The sequence below is a fragment of the Coregonus clupeaformis genome, chromosome 6 (genome assembly GCF_020615455.1).
Source record: "Coregonus clupeaformis isolate EN_2021a chromosome 6, ASM2061545v1, whole genome shotgun sequence".
Classification (NCBI taxonomy): Eukaryota; Metazoa; Chordata; class Actinopteri; order Salmoniformes; family Salmonidae; genus Coregonus; species Coregonus clupeaformis.
In genome coordinates, this window is record NC_059197.1 from 37,899,392 (window position 1) to 37,919,416 (window position 20,025).

Consider the following 20,025-nt stretch of genomic DNA (forward strand, 5'->3'; position numbering starts at 1 on the left):
CGCAAGCCACTGTAAAGCATTACTGCATGTAGTGTATATTCAAATGTAGCATATTCTGCAGCTGCATACTAGAAATCATAGTCTCTGAGGTTAATTGTGATGATGATTCCAGTATGTACAGTATGTCCTGTGTGTGTGTCAAGGTAAGCTTGAACAGGACGGCAGCAGTCCTACGAGGGAAAGAAGCCAGCTGTCACCACCCCCTGTCAGTGTTCCTGTCACAGCAAACCCGCCAGTGTCCCAGACAACAGGCCCAAATCACCAATCACTGTGGTGCTGGACCTCACTGGCTCACCGGAGGTAGTGGTGGCACAGCGCTCATCTTCTCCCACAGACACAGGTCATCTTAGTTGAGAAACAGTAATAGTGAGATACCGATCCACTTAGCCATCCACTATATAGGTCAGTGTTACTGGGGGATGCCTAGGGGGTGCATATTTCCATTCTAACTCAGCACTAATAAAACATATGATTCAACAAATTAAGGGCTTGATGATTATTTTATTAGTTGAATACAGTGTGTTCGTGCTGGGCTAGAACAAAAATGTCTACCCCGTCGGGATCTTCTCAGGAATGGATTGAGATAAACTATCTGTACTGTAGATGCACTTACTGCAGTGTAAGTCACACTCCCAATCCCCTAGCTCAGCTCAGGTTTTACATTTTTCAATTCAATACAAATGTTGATACCTCTGTCTCTTCAGTGCCCCCTCCACCAGAGGAGTACAAGCCCAAGTCTCTAGCCTCTCGTCTGTCTGACAAGTTCCAGACCTCCCTCACCTCCGACCAGGAGAAGGATGATGACTTCTGTGGTGAATCCACAACACTTCCAGCCTGATAGGAAACGCATCCGCACCCCAACTATGGAGCAGAAGGTAGGTAGCCTTATAGAATTCAATAGAATTTCATGGATTTGTATGAGTAGCCATATTAACAATGCTTTCACAGACGGACCAATAAGTCTAACCATTCTGATTGGTCCCTGTTTCAAGTTGCGTAGCCTTGTTCCAGGGTATACAAAATCTGTTTATGTCTGTGCGGATTATCAGCTCTTTACTGCCTTGACTGTCTGAAGAAGTATTTGTCATCTAAGGAACTGCATAAACAAGATATAACGATCTTATAATCTATGCAGGCCTTTGATGATGACACACCCTTAAAAAAAAAAAAAAAATTATGGGACAATGTACAGAATTCAGTCAAAAACATAAACCCTTACTCTCTGTTCCCCTCAGGGTCGTAAGAGAAGGTGCTTGGAGCAGGGAGTGGTGTTTATAGATGATGAGCCAGAAGGAGGGAGGCCAGTGTCTGGAGCACAGACATGGACCGTGGAGCTGAGTACCCAGGCACAGACTATAGACCTGCCCCCTGAGACACACTGCTGTGTGAGTATATTTATCTAAACTAAAGATATGTTGCCACTTGCCTGTAAGTGCTGATCTAGGATCAGCTAAATTGATGGACCTTCCCCCTGAGGCGCACTACTGTGTGAGTACTTCTAGTCTAAACTAAGGATATGTTGCTTTTTAATGCTGATCTAAGATCAGCTCAACTGATGGTAGGGTGGGGAAATATATTGTGTACAATATACCGGTACGGATCCACATACCGGTAGGGATTTTTACAGTCTACAAAGATATTTTGGTACAGTGCTACATTTTATGAAACGTTCTACAAATTGGACTACTTTCAAAGGCAGTTGTGTCGTAGATCCGACATTTTTGTCACGAACGTCGAAGGATGAGGACCAAGGCGCAGCGTGATGAGCGAACATACTTTACTTTATTAAGTATCACACGATAAACAAAACGATAACGTGACGTCCTAGGTCTAAACACAACCAACACAGAACAAGATCCCACAACTACTGTGGGAAAACAGCCTGTCTAAATGTGGTTCCCAATCAGAGACAACCAGCCACAGCTGACACTCGTTGCCTCTGATTGAGAACCACACTGGCCAACATAGAAATAGAACAACTAGAATCTACAACATAGAACATAAACACATAGAATTTACACACCCTGGCTCAACATATAGAGTCCCCAGAGCCAGGGTGTGACAGTACCCCCCCCCAAAGGCGCGGACTGCGACCGCGCCTAAACATAAACCAAACAGGGGAGGGCTGGGTGGGCATTCCTCCTGACCAGGCACCGGTGACCCAGGCACGGGTTGTGCCGGACTGACGACGCGCACCCCTGGCTTGGTGCGTGGAGCAGGAACGGGCCGGACCGGGGTGACGATGCGCACCCCTGGCTTGGTGCGTGGAGCAGCACTGGGCCGGACCGGGCTGACGATGCGCACCATTAGCTTGGTGCGAGGAGCAGGAACAGGCCGGGCCGGGCTGGCGACGCGCACCATTAGCTTGGTGCGGGGAGCAGGAACAGGCCGGGCCGGGCTGGCGACGCGCACCATTAGCTTGGTGCGGGGAGCAGGAACAGGCCGGGCTGGCGACGCTCACCATTAGCTTGGTGCGGGGAGCAGGAACAGGCCGGACCGAGCTGGCGACGCGCACCGTAGGCTTGGTGCGAGGGGCAGGAACAGGCCGGGCTGGGCTGGCGACGCGCACCGTAGGCTTGGTGCGAAGGGCAGGAACAGGCCGGGCCGGGCTGGCGACGCGCACCGTAGGCTTGGTGCGAGGGGCAGGAACAGGCCGAGCCGGGCTGGCGACGCGCACCGTAGGCTTGGTGCGAGGAGCAGGAACAGGCCGGGCTGGGCTGTGGAGACGGATTGGAGGCCTGGAGTGAAGAGCTGACACAACCCGTCCTGGCTGAATGCCTACCTTCACACACTCTGTGTGAGGCATCAGCACAGGACGTACAGGGCTGTGTACACGTACTGGCATAACAGCACGTGACACTGGCGCAGGATATCCGGGACCGAGGAGGGGCACTGGAGGCCACGAGCGCTGAGCCGGCACACTCCGTCCTGGCTGCATGCCCACCTTCGCACGACACGTGCGGGGTGCTCGCACAGGACGTACCGGACTATGCGGGACCACTCGTGGCACAGTACGCAGCTCCGCATACCCCGGAACCTGCCCAGTCTCATGCTGCCATGCCTGAGTACGGGGAGTTGGCTCTGCTCTACATCCAGGCTCCGCCAACCTGCCTTCCGGCCCCCCAAACCCGGTGGCCTCCTCTCCTAATCTCCCAATTCGCCCTGTGGCAGCCTCCTGCTGCCCCATCGCCCATGCCGTGTGCCCCCCCCTAAACATTTCTTGGGGGTGCCTCTCGCCTGTCCGACCACGACCCGGTTGGGGCCGCTTCTCCTCTCCTGCCTGGGTCTCCCCCTTCATAGCCTTCCGGTACCGGACGGCCTCCTCCTCCGTAATCTGCCCCCAACCGAGGAGGACATCCACTAGAGTTACCTCCTGCGTGTGTTCCTGGACACGCTGCTTGGTCCTGTGGTGGTGGGATCTTCTCCTCTCCTGCCTGTTTAAATGTGGTTCCCAATCAGAGACAACCAGCCACAGCTGACACTCGTTGCCTCTGATTGAGAACCACACTGGCCAACATAGAAATAGAACAACTAGAATCTACAACATAGAACATAAACACATAGAATTTACACACCCTGGCTCAACATATAGAGTCCCCAGAGCCAGGGTGTGACAATTTCTTGAATTTTGTTTTGTTTTGTATTTTGTATTTTTTTATTATTGTGTACTCTTTGACATTTTACTGCATTGTAACATAAGCTAGTAACAGAAGCATTTTGCTGCACCCGCTACAACATCTGCTAAACGCGACCAATAAACTTTGATTTGATTTAGTTTGATTGAGTATAAAACCATCAGAATGTAGAAAGCCCATTCAAATCACTTAGAATTGCTGCCATAAACTACTCAGAAAACATATTTAGAACTTTTATTATTCAGAAACATAAAATACAGTCAAATACCGTTGTACTGTCAAAAATTAGACAAATATTGTGATATGATATTTTGGCAATATCGCCCAGCCCTAACCGATGGACCTGCCCCCTGAGGCACAGTGCTGTGAGTACAACTATTCTAAACTAAGGATATGTTGCTTTTTAATGCTGATCTAGGATCAGCTCAACTGACTACCACCTTAATGCCTACCATTAGAATCCATGAAGAGAAATATTTTTGTTGTACAGCGACCTAATTTTGAACATCTACCCAAGTACTACATTGTGTCCACTGGGTGGCAGCATAGCCCACTTAATCTGTGGCCCTGCTCCATCACATACCTTTGGCATTGTTCTCACATTTCTTGTGCGCCAAGTGAATGTGTTATGTAATTTAGGTTGTGTTTAGGCTTCATAAGGCAGGAAGAGGAGGGGGGAAAATGAATAGGTAGAGGGAAATTAAGAGGCGGTGGAAGGAGAAGAAAGTCCCCTCCCGCTGTTCGTGTTGGGTTTCCCCGTCTGATACCTGACCGGCTCCTCTCTGCTGTGAGCTGCTGACTGATGTCCTGAATGGGTCTCTTTGAAGGGATAGAGCTCCACTTTTAATTAAGACGGTTTGCCTTGCCTCGCCGCTGATCTGTGAAAGCCAGGGATAAATATTGAATGGGGTTCACTCGCAGGTTACTGAGCCCCGGGACCTAAAATGGTAAACAGGTGCTTTCTGAGGAGGGAGGGCTCGGTGGCCATTCGTGGGTCCCCAGAGCCTCACACTTGTGCCAGTTGCAGACCAAATGGCACCCTATTCCCTACATACAGTTGAAGTCGGAAGTTTACATACACTTAGGTTGGAGTCATTAAACTTGTTTTTCAAACACTCCACAAATGTCTTGTTAACAAACTATAGTTTTGGCAAGTCGGTTAGGACATCTACTTTGTGCATGACACAAGTACATTTTCCAACAATTGTTTACAGACAGATTATTTCACTTATAATTCACTGTATCACAATTCCAGTGCGTCAGAAGTTTACATACACTAAGTTGACTGGGCCTTTAAACAGTTTGGAAAAGTCCAGAAAAGTATGTAATGGCTTTAGAAGCTTCTGATGGGCTAATTGACATCATTTGAGTCAATTGGAGGTGTACCTCTGGATGTATTTCAAGGCCTACCTTCAAACTCAGTGCCTCTGCTTGACATCATGGGAAAATTTTAAGAAATCAGCCAAGAGCCGTCATACCGCTCAGGAAGGAGATATGTTCGGTTTCCTAGAGATGAACGTACTTTGGTGCTAAAAGTGCAAATCAATCCCAGAACAACAGCAAAGGACCTTGTGAAGATGCTGGAGGAAACAGGTACAAAATAACACCATCCCAACCGTGAAGCACGGGGTGGCAGCATCATGCTGTGGGGGTGCTTTGCTGCAGGAGGGACTGGTGCACTTCACAAAATAGATGGCATCATGAGGAAGGACAATTATGTGGATATATTGAAGCAACATCTCAAGACATCAGTCAGGAAGTTAAAGCTTGGTCACAAATGATTCTTCCAAATGGACAATGACCCCAAGCATACTTCCAAAGTTGTGGCAAAATGGCTTAAGGACAACAAAGTCAAGGTATTGGAGTGGCCATCACAAAGCCCTGACCTCAATCCTATAGAAAGTTTGTGGGCAGAACTGAAAAAGCGTTTGCGAGCAAGGAGGCCTACAAACCTGACTCAGTTACACCAGCTCTGTCAGGAGGAATGGGTAAAAATTCACCCAACTTATTGTGGGAAGCTTGTGGAAGGCTACCCGAAACGTTTGACCCAAGTTAAACAATTTAAAGGCAATGCTGCCAAATACTAATTGAGTGTATGTAAACGTCTGACCCACTGGGAATGTGATGAAAGAAAGAAAAGCTGAAATAAATAATTCTCTACTATTATTCTGACATTTCACATTCTTAAAATAAAGTGGTGATCCTAACTGACCTAAGAAAGGGAATTTTTACTAGGATTAAATGTCAGGAATGGTGAAAAAAGTTGATTAAATGTATTTGGCTAAGGTGTATGTAAACTTCCGACTTCAACTGTAGTCCACTACTAGAGCCCTATGGGCCCTGCTCAAAAGTAAGGCACCCTATAGGGAATAGGGTGCCATTTGGGATACAGCCCAGAGCAGAGGGGTGATGGCTAGTTTATGTTATGTCTCCTAAGGTATTTGATCAGGATGGCGCTGCAGTCATCTTTTTGCGACTCAGCCAGCCCACCCTGTGTGTGTGTTTTTATGTGCACCTCACCTCCCATTGGAATGCATTTCGAATCTTGAAGGCTGAGGACTGAGGAGCAAATTGGCGTCCAGCGAGCGGCGCCAGCGACACAGAGCCAGCCTGTCCCCGCCAACCCCCCACCACCATCTCCTGGCCCCCCGGAGTGTGAGACTCCTCTCTCTCAGGTGTCAGCTGTGCAATGCTGAAACTCAAGGCGCACAGGGCTGGAATCAGCTAGGTCTACGTAGAGGATACTGAGGGACTGAGAACCACACCACCACCATCTCTACATCCAGGGCACGGTTCTGACTGTCACTCTGCCCTGACATTAAGGATGAAGCTAGTCCTGTTTGGAACACACCAGGTGATATCTTTAAAGAGAGGTTTTCTTATGAACACTGTCGGGAGAAGCCACAAGCAAGTTAATAGGGTAACATTTAGGAGGCAGCTCCTGTGGGTTTTAATGGTATAAAGAGCCCTGAGCTGACATGATGAATAAACAGAGGGCCCTCTAGGGGCCCCTAGTAGGATCAGGTTACAGCGGGGCCACATCGTTGGAACAGACCAGTTATACTCCTCAGCTCTGCGGCTCCACTCCTCACCTGGGCAACACAGCCCGATCACCTTAACTGCTGCTGCTGCCACGTTAAATAGGCCCCTCCACATATCCCTGCTACTGCGAAATCATGGCAAATACAGTTGTACTGTCACGAGTTGCAAAGCCAGAACCCAGAAGCAGACCAGGACAAGGTAAGTTGAAACGAAGGTGAGTGTTTATTTACAATTCAAGAGTGATGCTGAATAATCCAGGGAACAGAGCGGGCGGCGTTGATTAATTGTTGGGGGTGCAGTGGTTGATCCCATCATGGGTCGGCAGCCGCCGACCACCAGGCAGAGGTTGGATGAAGGTTCCGGACGGGTGACTGCAGATGGAACAAAACGGAGGTAAGTAAACAACAAGGTGCAAAAACAACAAAACTAACGCTAGGCTCTAAGACTGATACTCTGGTAAACCTACTGTTCATGGCTAACGATCCGGCAGGGAATGGATGTTAGGCCAGAGCCTAAGAAGGGTGATGATCAGGACCAGGTGTGCAGATTGCTGATGGGATGCAGGTGCGGAAATCAAGAGGGCTCCCCCGGGAGCGTTCCAGAACCCTCGGGAAACTGGAGATCACGAGCAGAAAAAACTAGTCCACAGACAGGACCCGACTCAGACTGCCGGGATCGTTACAGTACCCCCTCCGACGAACGCCACCGGGCGGACTCCCGGAGCGCCAGGATGGAGGCGGTAGAAGTCACGGATGAGGTCAGCATCTAGGATCTGTCGCCGCGGAATCCAACTCCTCTCTTCAGGACCATACCCTCCCAGTCCACGAGATACTGGAAACCCCGGCCCCGCCGTCTGGAATCCATGATTCGTCGCACCGTGTAGGCAGGACCACCTCCGATCATCCGAGGAGGAGGAGGAGGAGGCGGAGGAGGCAACAGAGGACTGAGGAAAACCGGCTTGAGGCAGGAGACATGAAAGGTGGGATGGACTCTGAGCGTCCCTCGGTAGTTTGAGTCGAACTGCCACTGGATTGATCACCTTCTCCACCACAAACGGACCAATGAACTTCGGTAACAACTTCCTAGACTCAGTCCGTAACGGAAGATCCCGTGTGGCCAACCAGACCCTATCTCCGATGGTATAGGTGGGAGCGGGGATCCGGCGACGATTCGCCTGGAGCTGATACCGGTCCGAAACTCTAAGGAGTGCCTTTCTGGCTCGATGCCAGGTCCGGTGGCAACGACGAATATGGGCCTGAACAGAGGGCACTGAGAGCTCCTTCTCCTGAGAAGGGAACAAGGGAGGTTGGTAGCCATACAGGCACTGGAAGGGAGACATCCCAGTGGCAGATGTAGGGGAGAGTATTGTGGGCATACTCAACCCAAGGCAACTGAGAGACCCAGGAGGTGGGGTTGGAAGAGACCAGGCAGCGTAGCGTGGTTTCCATCTTCTGGTTGGCTCTCTCCGCCTGACCATTGGATTGGGGGGTGAAAACCAGATGTGAGACTGACTGTAGCTCCAATGGCCAAACAGAAGGACTTCCAGACAGCAGAGGTAAACTGAGGGCCACGGTCGGAAACGATATCACTGGGCAACCCGTGGACCCTGAAAACCTCCCTAACCAGGATCTCGGACGTCTCCGAGGCAGAGGGAAGCTTGGCAATTGGCACAAAGTGGGCGAACTTGCTGAATCTGTCCACGATAGTCAGAACGACCGTGTTCCCCTCAGAAGCGGGCAACCCAGTGACGAAGTCCAGGGCCAGATGCGACCATGGTCGCCGGGGAATAGGAAGGGGGTGAAGTAGTCCAGAGCTGGGCCGATTGGTACTCTTATTCTGCGCACACACTGGACAGGCAGCAACAAAACCCCGAGTATCCTCGGCCATGGCAGGCCACCAAAAACGTCTGCGAAGAAACGCCATTGTCCGAGCCACGCCAGGGTGACAAGCCATCTTGCTGGCGTGGGACCATTTGAGGACAGCAGGACGAACCGACTCAGGCACAAACAACCGACCGGGTGGACCGTTACCGGGACCGGGCTGAGTCCGAAGGGCCGCCAGCACCTCCTCCTCAATCTTCCACATAACTGCTCCCACGACGCAGTTCCGGGGGAGAATTGTCTCGGTCTTGGACCCACTCTCCTCCGTCTTGGAGAACATCCGGGACAAGGCGTCCGCCTTGCCGTTCTTAGATCCAGGTCGGAACGTCAGGGAAAACTTGAATCGTCCGAAAACAACGCCCACCTGGCCTGACGGGAGTTGAGACGTTTAGCCGATTGCACGTAAGCAAGATTCTTGTGGTCAGTCCAGACAATAAACGGTTGCTCCGCCCCCTCCAACCAGTGGCGCCACTCCTCCAAGGCAAGTTTCACCGCGAGAAGCTCCCGGTTACCCACATCGTAATTCCTCTCCGCAGGCGAAAGGCGACGAGAGTAGTAGGCGCAGGGATGGAGTTTACTGTCCGTGGAGCATCGCTGCGACAGGATGGCGCCAACTCCCACATCAGACGCGTCCACTTCAACGACGAACTGACGGGCCGTGTCCGGTTGAGAGAGAATCGGTGCGTTGGTGAATCGCCTCTTCAAATCCAGAAACGCTCGATCCGCCTCCGGATTCCACTTGAAGGTCCTGATACTGGAAGTCAAGGCAGTTAACGGAGCGGCCACACGGCTGTAATCCCGGATGAATCTGCGGTAGAAATTCGCAAACCCCAAAAATCTCTGGAGCTGCAATCTCGTACCGGGCTGGGCCCATTCCAGAACCGCTCTAACCTTCTCCTGGTCCATCCTAATCTCTCCCCTGGAGATGATGTACCCGAGAAAGGATGTCGTGTGGGCGTGAAACTTCGCACTTCTCGGCCTTCACGAACAGGCGATTCTCCAACAATCGCTGCAGAACCTGCCGGACATGCTGGACGTGGTCGGAAGGTTCCTTCGAGAAGATCAGAATGTCATCCAGGTAAACAAACACAAAGAGACCCGATCATATCTCTCAGGACGTCGTTCACCATACTCTGGAATACCGCTGGAGCATTGGTCAGTCCAAACGGCATCACCTGATACTCGAAGTGACCCATCGGTGTATTGAAACCCGTCAACCACTCGTCCCCCTCTCTGATCCGGACCATGTGATACGCATTGCGTAGGTCTAGCTTGGTGAACACCGTAGCACCCTGTAAGGAGTCGAAGGCAGAACTCATCAAGGGCAGGGGATACTTGTTCTTGACCGTGATGTCATTCAACCCCCGATAATCAATGCACGGTCGAAGAGAGCCATCCTTCTTACCCACAAAGAAGAATCCTGCCCCAGGGGTGATGACGAGGGACGAACGAGACCAGCAGCTAGGGACTCCTTGATGTAGGTCTCCAAAGCCTCACGTTCAGGTCGGGAGATACTGTATAACCTTCCCTTGGGGTAGACAGCTCCAGGGAACAGGTTGATGGCACAATCATATGGTCGGTGGGGAGGGAGTGACAGAGCCTTCTGCTTACTGAAAACTTCCCCCAAATCGTGATATGTCTCGGGAACCAGGGACAAATCTGGGGGTTTAGCCTCAATCACCTGACTGGGAACCGAATGGGGACAGGCAGTCTTGAGACAGTTAGCATGACAATCAAGGCTCCAACTCGTTACCTTGCCCGTCACCCAATCGAACGTGGGATTGTGTTCCTTCAGCCAGGGGTATCCAAGGACCAGAGGAACATGGGAAGACGGCAGAATGAAGAATGAAATCATCTCAGAATGATTCCCCGACAACAGCATCTTAACCGGTTCAGTCCTCATCGTGATACGTGCCAGACTACTGCCGTCCAGAGTGGTAGCTTCAATGGCTTCCGGCAATTGCTCCTTGGAAAGCCCCAGCTGTTCCACCAACTCGGCATCTAGAAAGCTTCCATCGGCACCTGAATCGATAAAAGCGTTAATCGCTAAGCTCTGATTCCTGTTCATAAGGGTAGCCGGGAAACGGGGTCTGACAGAGGTATTGAGAGGTCGAAACTGGCTCGCTAAAAGTCCTCCCAACTTTAGCGAGCCGCGCAGTTTGACGACCCGACTGGAACCTGAGAAGCTGATCGGTTGGACGGAACCCATTGCTTCTCCCTCCTTCGCTCTCGGACTCGATTATCCACCCGAATAGACAAGGCTACCAAGCTGTCCAGGTCACTAGGCTCCGGATAGGAGATCAACTCATCCTTGAGCTGCTCCGACAGACCCTGGTAAAAGGCCGCTTGCAGAGACTCCTCATTCCACCCACTCTCCACAGCCAACGTCTTGAACTCGATCACGAAGTCGGCCACGCTGCGAGTTCCTTGGCGAAGCGAAAACAGGCGCCTAGCTGCGTCCCTCCCTCGGACGGAATGGTCGAAGAGCTTCCTCATCTCGGCCGTGAACCCCTGGTATGAAGCCATGCAGGGATCCTGTCGTTCCCAAACGGCTGAAGCCCACTCCAGCGCTCGACCACGCAGCAACTCAATCACAAAGGCTATCCTAGCCTTGTCTGTGGCATAAGAGTAGGGCTGTAGATCGAACACTAATCCACACTGCATAAGGAAGGAACGGCATCTTCCCAGCTCCCCCTCATATTTATCCGGCGTCGGAACCTTGGGCTCACGGAAGGACACAGCTCCAGAAGCGGCAGGCGAGATGGGTGAAACCGGTAGTGGATCCTCCACCGGAAACTGGCGTTGGTTCTGGACCTCCGTCAGACCGGTAGAAAGGTTCGAACTGACAACGCGATCTCCTGTAGTACCGTGCTATGATGGCCCAACATCTTCTCCTGCTGGGTAATGGCATGGCGAACAGAGTCCAGGTCCGCTGGGTTCATTACTGGCCGGATCGTTCTGTCACGAGTTGCAAAGCCAGAACCCAGAAGCAGACCAGGACAAGGTAAGTTGAAACGAAGGTGAGTGTTTATTTACAATTCAAGAGTGATGCTGAATAATCCAGGGAACAGAGCGGGCGGCGTTGATTAATTGTTGGGGGGTGCAGTGGTTGATCCCATCATGGGTCGGCAGCCGCCGACCACCAGGCAGAGGTTGGATGAAGGTTCCGGACGGGTGACTGCAGATGGAACAAAACGGAGGTAAGTAAACAACAAGGTGCAAAAACAACAAAACTAACGCTAGGCTCTAAGACTGATACTCTGGTAAACCTACTGTTCATGGCTAACGATCCGGCAGGGAATGGATGTTAGGCCAGAGCCTAAGAAGGGTGATGATCAGGACCAGGTGTGCAGATTGCTGATGGGATGCAGGTGCGGAAATCAAGAGGGCTCCCCGGAGCGTTCCAGAACCCTCGGGAAACTGGAGATCACGAGCAGAAAAAACTAGTCCACAGACAGGACCCGACTCAGACTGCCGGGATCGTTACATGTACACCTTAGCCAAATACATTTAATCTCAGTTTTTCACCATTCCTGACATTTAATCCTTGTAAAAATTCCCTTTCTTATGTCAGTTAGGATCCCCACTTTATTTTAAGAATGTGAAATGTCAGAATAATAGTAGAGAGAATGATTTATTTCAGCTTTTATTTCTTTCATCACATTCCCAGTGGGTCAGAAGTTTACATACACTCAATTAGTATTTGGTAGCATTGCCTTTAAATTGTTTAACTTGGGTCAAACGTTTAAAGTAGCCTTCCACAAGCTTCCCACAATAAGTTGGGTGAATTTTTACCCATTCCTCCTGACAGAGCTGGTGTAACTGAGTCAGGTTTGTAGGCTTCCTTGCTCGCACACGCTTTTTCAGTTCTGCCCACACATTTTCTATAGGATTGAGGTCAGGGCTTTGTGATGGCCACTCCAATACCTTGACTTTGTTGTCCTTAAGCCATTTTGCCATAACTTTGGAAGTATGCTTGGGGTCATTGTCAATTTGGAAGACCCATTTGCGATCAAGCTTTAACTTCCTGACTGATGTCTTGAGATGTTGCTTCAATATATCCACATCATTTTCCTTCCTCATGATGCCATCTATTTTGTGAAGTGCACCAGTCCCTCCTGCAGCAAAGCACCCCCACAGCATGATGCTGCCACCCCCGTGCTTCACGGTTGGGATGGTGTTCTTCGGCTTGCAAGCAACCCCCTTTTTCCTCCAAATATAACGATGGTCATTATGGCCAAACAGTTCTATTTTTGTTTCATCAGACCAGAGGACATTTCTCCAAAAACTACGATCTTTGTCCCCATGGGCAGTTGCAAACCGTAGTATGGCTTTTTTTGGCGGCTTTGGAGCAGTGGCTTCTTACTTGCTGAGCTGCCTTTTAGGTTATGTCGATATAGGACTCGTTTTACTGTGGAAATAGATACTTTTGTACCTGTTTCCTCCAGCATCTTCACAAGGTCCTTTGCTGTTGTTCTGGGATTGATTTGCACTTTTCGCACCAAAGTACGTTCATCTTTAGGAGACCTTTAGCATCTCCTTCCTGAGCGGTATGACGGCTGCGTGGTCCCATGGTGTAAATACTTGCATACTATTGTTTGTTTAGATGAACGTGGTACCTTCAGGCGTTTGGAAATTTCTCCCAAGGATGAACCAGACTTGTGGAGGTCTACAATTTTTTGTGTATGTAAACTTCCGACTTCAACTGTAATTACTTATTCATCGACGGATGGGGGGGAGAGGTGGAGTCACTGCTGAATAGAGGCCCTTGTCAAGAGGCAGCAGCAGGAAACCGCTGACAAGGGTATCCCTTTACGTGCCTGCCCCTGTCCCCGTCTGAGATGCAGACGACACGGTTTGGGGCTCTGATGGGCTCATAGCAGCGAGCAGACACCCCCCTGGAATGGAATGTAGATAACGAACAGGGGGCCTGATGATGTTGGCTGCCCTCTGCAACAGACACATACCGGCTCATTCATTCAACACTGGACAATTCCACTCACCACCGCTGCCTGTTGCTCCATGTGTGATGCTGAGAGCGAGGGCGTCTGTCTACCACCCAGAGTGAATACCTGTTCAATCAAGGGAAAAGTGACTGAGCTGAGTTAGGGCCCCCTAACACACATTGTAATATTTAATGGCAAACACTGTTTGAGAAGGAGCGGTAAGGAGGGTAACCCGAACCGCCTGGCCCTTCTAGTCTCCACTGAAGCACCACAGGCTCAGCTAGCTTGATCTGCTGGCATTGAGGTGTAATACACACCCTGAGCTTTCGTTTATATGGTGAGGCATATAAACCGGTTGGTGCCAGATGGAAGAGAAGAGATGAATAGTGAGGGATTTCTTATTATTTAGGGGATGAACGTCTTTCTTTTAAAAGCAGGACTTATGCAGTCACTAAGCTCAAGGTTTAGATTCAGAGTTACTTCAAAACAGTGTCAGAAGAGAACATTTTACTTCCTCTGACGGAAACAGCTAAAGAACACTATGTGGTTAGCTTAGAACTTGGTGGTGAACAATACTATTTGTGGTTAGCTTGTTTAGTCTGCATGGTTGGGTCTGGTGAGTGGATGATGCAGTGAAAGGGGTGGAAAGTGTCCCACTTAAAAGAGCACCTGACTGGTATTGGTTTCAGCAGCGCTGTCGGCTACGCTTCACCTGTGTGTCAAGAGAAAGTGACGCCACACATTGTCTGTGGTTACTAACAGCCAATTAAAAAGCAGCTACACTTTTCACATCCCCAACAATGGCAACCTATCAGCTTAGAAAATGTAATTTAACCATGACTGACCGGCAGTATTGTGTGGATACACATTCTTGCTATGCTTTCCTATATGTTCACTACTAGAGCATATAACGTTCACCAGTTAAGAGATTCACCAATTGTCTGGTATTGGTGATTTACCTTTTTGTTTGGTGTTAATATTTTTATAGTGAGCAATGTACTCCTGAGTGGCGCAGTGGTCTAAGGCACTGCATCGCAGTGCAAACTGTGCCACTAGAGATCCTGGTTTGAATCCAGGCTCTGTCGCAGCCGGCCGCGACCGGGAGACTCATGGGCGGCGCACAATTTGTCCAGGGTAGGGGAGGGAATGGCCGGCAGGGATGTAGCTCAGTTGATAGAGCATTGTGTTTGCAACGCCAGGGTTGTGGGTTCGATTCCCACGGGGGGCCAGTATAAAAAAAATATGTATTCACTAACTGTAAGTCGCTCTGGATAAGAGCGTCTGCTAAAATTTAAAAATGTTTTTCACAATTCTCTGAAGAGAACAACACTCTTTATCTTGTTCTTTTATCTTCCTTCTCCCTCCATGTGTCCACTAGTCCCCCGTGGTGTCCTGCTCTCTCTAACCCTGAGCCTCATCCAAAGGTGTCCAGAAAGGAGCCGAGGGGAAGTCTTCAAAGGAGAAGGACAAGGACAAAGAGGGAAACAAGAAACAAGTCCCCAAGATCTTCTTCGGCACGCGCACCCACAAACAGATCACTCCGATCGCCCACGAGATGAAGCGTACGCTCTACTCTTCCGCCCCATGACCATCCTGTCCGGTAGGGACCACACCTGTGTCCACCCAGAGATGGTGCCTCACTCCAACCGCAACAAACGCTGCAAGGAACTGCTGGAAGCGAAGAATGTGTGTAGAGTATAGACATACAGACCTACACACATAGACCTAATACACACATAGGGTTGCAAAGGGAGGGTATATTACTGGAAACTTTATACATTTACCAGTAAACTACCAGAAATGTGGTATCTTTCAAGGATTTTATGTAGTCTGTCACAAGACATTTAGTGGCCCTATTGGGTACTTCAGATTTTTACAGGTGTTTGTGATTATCTCTGGCCCTCTGTGTGGCCTTATCACATGTAAAATAATAATTAAATAATTAAATAAGATTTTCAAATACAAAATATAATGACATTAATCTGTAAAACATTTTCCTAAATATAAACCATCAACTTATTGAATGCCATTGGTGTTTAATATGAGGGTTTCAGCATGAAAGATATTTAATATATATATTTTACACATATATATTTTACTATGTCAGTATGTATTTGTTGTCAATGTTTTGGCGTCAAACTGGTGGCAGTTGTGAAAAAAGTTAATAGTTGGAAGAGTTGCAGAGTTCATTGAAAAATAATGCCATTGTTGATTAGATGCTTTTTTTCATTAATTATGCTATTTCTCTTGAACCATATGGTCTATCTACTAGAAACTCATGGACAATATGGACACAGATATAAAAAATGAAAACTATATATGAATACTTAAAAAAAAAAAAAGTGATTCAAAGTTACGATAGATTGTCATAGATTTTCTGTTAATTACCTAAATTAATTTAGGTAAACTACCGGTAGCTTTGCAGCCCTATACACACAAACCTGGGATTTAACTGACGACTGTCCAGTTGCTGTCCCGCTTCCCTAACCTCTAGCTCACCTACCGCCCTTCTTTGTAGTAACACAGTGTTTTCCTTAGTTTCACCAATAGAAGGGTCTTGTTGTGTAGGCCTCTTGCCCTGCTCCACCCCAGGGCTTAGACCATTTCTGCTCCTAGCTAGGCTACATTAGTGTTGCCCTCTTAATTCTAAATGGAGTTGGTTGACTATTACTGGGCCTGAATTGAATTATTTTGAACTGAGATTTACCCCAATCCAGCTGTGAAAACCAACACCTCTTCAGACATGGAAACACACACACCTCCGATCCTGAGTTTGAGTGGTGTTTCTAATCCCAGTGACAGACACTCTAAAGGGAGTGAATTCGAGCCGCCTCTGAGCTCTAGAAAGAATGGCTTCGTAACCCAACCCCACAGTTAAAGGACAGGCAGACAACCCCCGTCACCATCGCCCCGGGTGGCAATAACCACCCATAATATCCCCAATCGGTCAGACAGTCTCTCTAGCACAATGACGTGTCACAAGGCTTCAGACAGGTTTTGTGTCGGAAGGGAGACTTTTTATAGTCAGTGTTACTGTTACAGTCCTAACTCCTGTTCTCCTCGAGGTGAGGTGACTAGTTTAATGAGCGCCTATTACTCGCGCGCGCGCACGCACACACACAAACACACACACACACACACACACACAAAGGTCAGACTGATCGTATAATAAGCCCCTACTGCGCTGTCACCAGAGGTGTCTTATCTGTCCTGTCCGCCTCAGTCTACAGTCGCCACAGTGACAGTGTCACATCCTGATCTGTTAGAGAATGGGTGTCCCCGCGACAACCCCAGAGGATAGAATGGCCACAGCTCCATCGCACTCATCCTTCTTCTATCAGCCCTGTTCATCCCTCCGTCCCCTCCACTCTCCAGTCCCCTAGGCCCTGTCTAAAGCCAGTCTCTTGTTACAACTCTATACACCCCACCTTCTGGCTTTGACTGAGCTCAATTGGGTTAAGACTCCCCTGTTGTGCTTTCCCTTTTTGTGGAGTCATAAAGTCAAATCGCACCCCTAAGCTGCCATTGCCCCAATATAAGAATTACTTGAGTGGACGCTAATCCTTTCACCTTCGCCACACACACACACTGAACCGTTTGAAACAAAACCTTTTTAAGTGCTGAAGTTTATCCTTGATGTGTGGCAGAAAGTGAGGACCCACCCACCCCTTTGATAGCTGCCTTTCTTTCCATGCCTTTGGCAGTAACGGAGTATAGTCGTCACACGTGTGTGTGTGTGTGTGTGTGTGTGTGTGTGTGTGTGTGTGTGTGTGTGTGTGTGTCACTGGGGAGCCGGCTGGTTGTGACATGGTGGTAGCTGAGGCACCTCTGATGACCGGGTAATGGGCCTTAGTACATGAGACTGGAGACTGCCGCTTGGGATTACCCCGAGCTATTGATAATGCCAGAAGAGTTGATGTTGATATCGGCCTATATTGAGCGTGTGTCTGTATATGTCATGTATATAAACCATGATGAAGGTCTATTGACCAAAGTGTTGATTCTGAGAGATCCTCAAGGTCACCAGTGCGCTGAAGTTAATAATTTTTCATGTGTGTATTGTCAAGGATGAAAACAACCCCTCCTACTCTCTCTTACCTACCACATGCAGGGCGTGTCATGCCGCTTCAAAAACGGTGTGCCCAAGATGCAGGACCAGAACACTCTGCAGTTGGTCCATGGTCTCCACCAGGCCTGGGACTTAGAGGACCTGGTTCGTCTGGGGGGCTGGCTGAAGGCCTGCTCCTACTACGCTGCCAGGGACCTCATGCAGGACGCCTGTATCGTCTTCTGTCCCCACAACTACCTGCTGGAGCATGAGGGGAGGGGAGGAGGGAGACTGGGATAAGGAGGAGGGAGACTGGGATAAGGAGGAGGGAGACTGGGATAAGGAGGAGGGAGACTGGGATAAGGAGGAGGGAGACTGGGATAAGGAGGAGGGAGACTGGGATAAGGAGGAGGGAGACTGGGATAAGGAGGAGGGAGACTGGGATAAGGAGGAGGGAGACTGGGATAAGGAGGAGGGAGACTGGGATAAGGAGGAGGGAGACTGGGATAAGGAGGAGGGAGACTGGGATAAGGAGGAGGGAGACTGGGATAAGGAGGAGGGAGAGATGGGTGTAGTATTCTATCCCTAAAACGACCTACTGGACCCCCTCAGTAGGGGGATGGTGAGGAGGGTGGAACGAGGGATGGAGGGAATTGTTGTTGGAGTAAGAGAAGGAGTGAGTAATGAAGAGATGTGTCCTCCTTTACTTTTATCTGAACATATTCCTTGACTACCACCTGGTCAAACCCACTGCATGTCTACTGGGGTAGAGCGGGAGAGGAGTGAGGGGAGGCCATCTGTATGTCATATTTTCCTCACTACCCCTATGCTCTCCTTCTCCCCCTCCTCTCCTTCCCCCTCTCCCCTCTCCTTCCCCTCTCCTCCCTTGCAGATGCAGATCAACCTGAAGAGTCAGATTGTGGTTCTGGATGAGGCCCACAACATAGAGGACTGTGCCAGGGAGAGTGCCAGCTTCACCCTGAACAAACCCCAGCTGCTGTCCAACCACGAACCCCTACGAGCCTTCTGCTGCTCCCTGCTCAAGGAAATAGACCACAACCTCCTGGAGTTAGATAGTCCCTAACCCCTCTAGGTAGACCCTAAACCCTCTGAGCTTTCTGCTGCAGCTCCCTCACATAACCTCCTCCCCTACTGAAACTACAGTACTGTTTCTCTAACTATCTATTTCTGGTGCATGTTTTTCTTTCTAGGTAAGCACTAGCACAACTGCTCTACTAATCAATCCATCTTAGTTAAACATGAATTGAAATGTAATCAATACTTGTAAAGAATGTCTTCACTGACTTGCTTTCCTCAGTATCAAACAATAGTTCTAAGATGGCCGCCTCTCTCGCTGTCTCTCTCTGTCTGTTCCTCCTGTGGTGTAGCTGGATGCAGGAGCACAGCAGTGTTCTGGCTGAGAGGGAGTATGAGATGTCCTGTAAGGTATGGAATGGCAAGGAGGTTCTGGGACTCTTCCACACCATGGGCATCACCGCTGACACCTTTGCCATGCTGCAGGTCAGATAATGTTGTTGATCACCTAGGTCTCCTCTCACCTGTCTCTCTCTCTCAATCCCTATCTTTTGCTCTCTTTCACTTTCACCCCCTTTTTATTTATTGTTGCAAGGTTTGTTTGTTTAGAAGAGAGGCCTACAGCATCTCTCTTTTCTCTCCCCATCTCCCTCCCTCCCTCCCTCCCTTCCTCCCTCATCTCTCCCCCTGTATAGAAGCACCTGGCAGCGGTGTTGGAGAAGGAGGAGCGGGTTGGGCTGGTGAACGAGAGAGAGGACACAGTGGAGGTCCAACCATCAGCTCAGCCAGCTCCTCTGTCCTCTAGAGTCTCTTCATGGTGCTGGACTGTGAATCAGTCTTTAACGATCAGTCAATATTTGTATTGTCCTAATTCGGAAATGTGTATTGTAGTCAGGGTGAAAAACAAGACCAACACAACAACATACTACAAAATACATTATACAAACACTTTTGATTACTGACAAACACTTCTGTCCTGGTCATGTTCCCGTGGTCAGGTTTGCAGAGGACTACCGCGTGGCGCTGCAGCAGACCTACACTTGGACCACGGCTCCAGACATTCCAGATGCATAGGGCTTCTTCGCGAGGCCCAACCGCCGACGCCGACGCCACAGTGCCAAGACCATGACCCTCGTACACACACTCAGCTTCTGGTGCCTCAACCCTGCCGTGGTGTGTAGCAGGGGAGGATGTACTGGAGAGTGAATGCTGTGTATACACCTTTTATATGGTGAAAAAAAGTACATGTTACGCAAATGTAGCGTATTATTATATTACGTTGAGTGCTGCCCGTCCTAAGGGGTGTGGTCATGTGTGCGGGTGTGGCAGGCGTTCTCAGGCCAGCCACGTCATCAGCAAGTCACAGTTCAGTAGAAACCTCTACCTTAATTTCAGCCTCACCACTGATGTTATGGGTAATGATTTTATCATGGTATCCA

At 49.5% G+C, this 20,025-nt stretch overlaps 1 pseudogene; it reads left to right on the forward strand.

Moving 5' to 3' along the window:
• The first annotated feature begins 603 nt into the window (after positions 1–603).
• The window catches only part of LOC121568164, a 50,388-nt pseudogene continuing 30,966 nt past the window's right edge, over positions 604–20,025 (forward strand).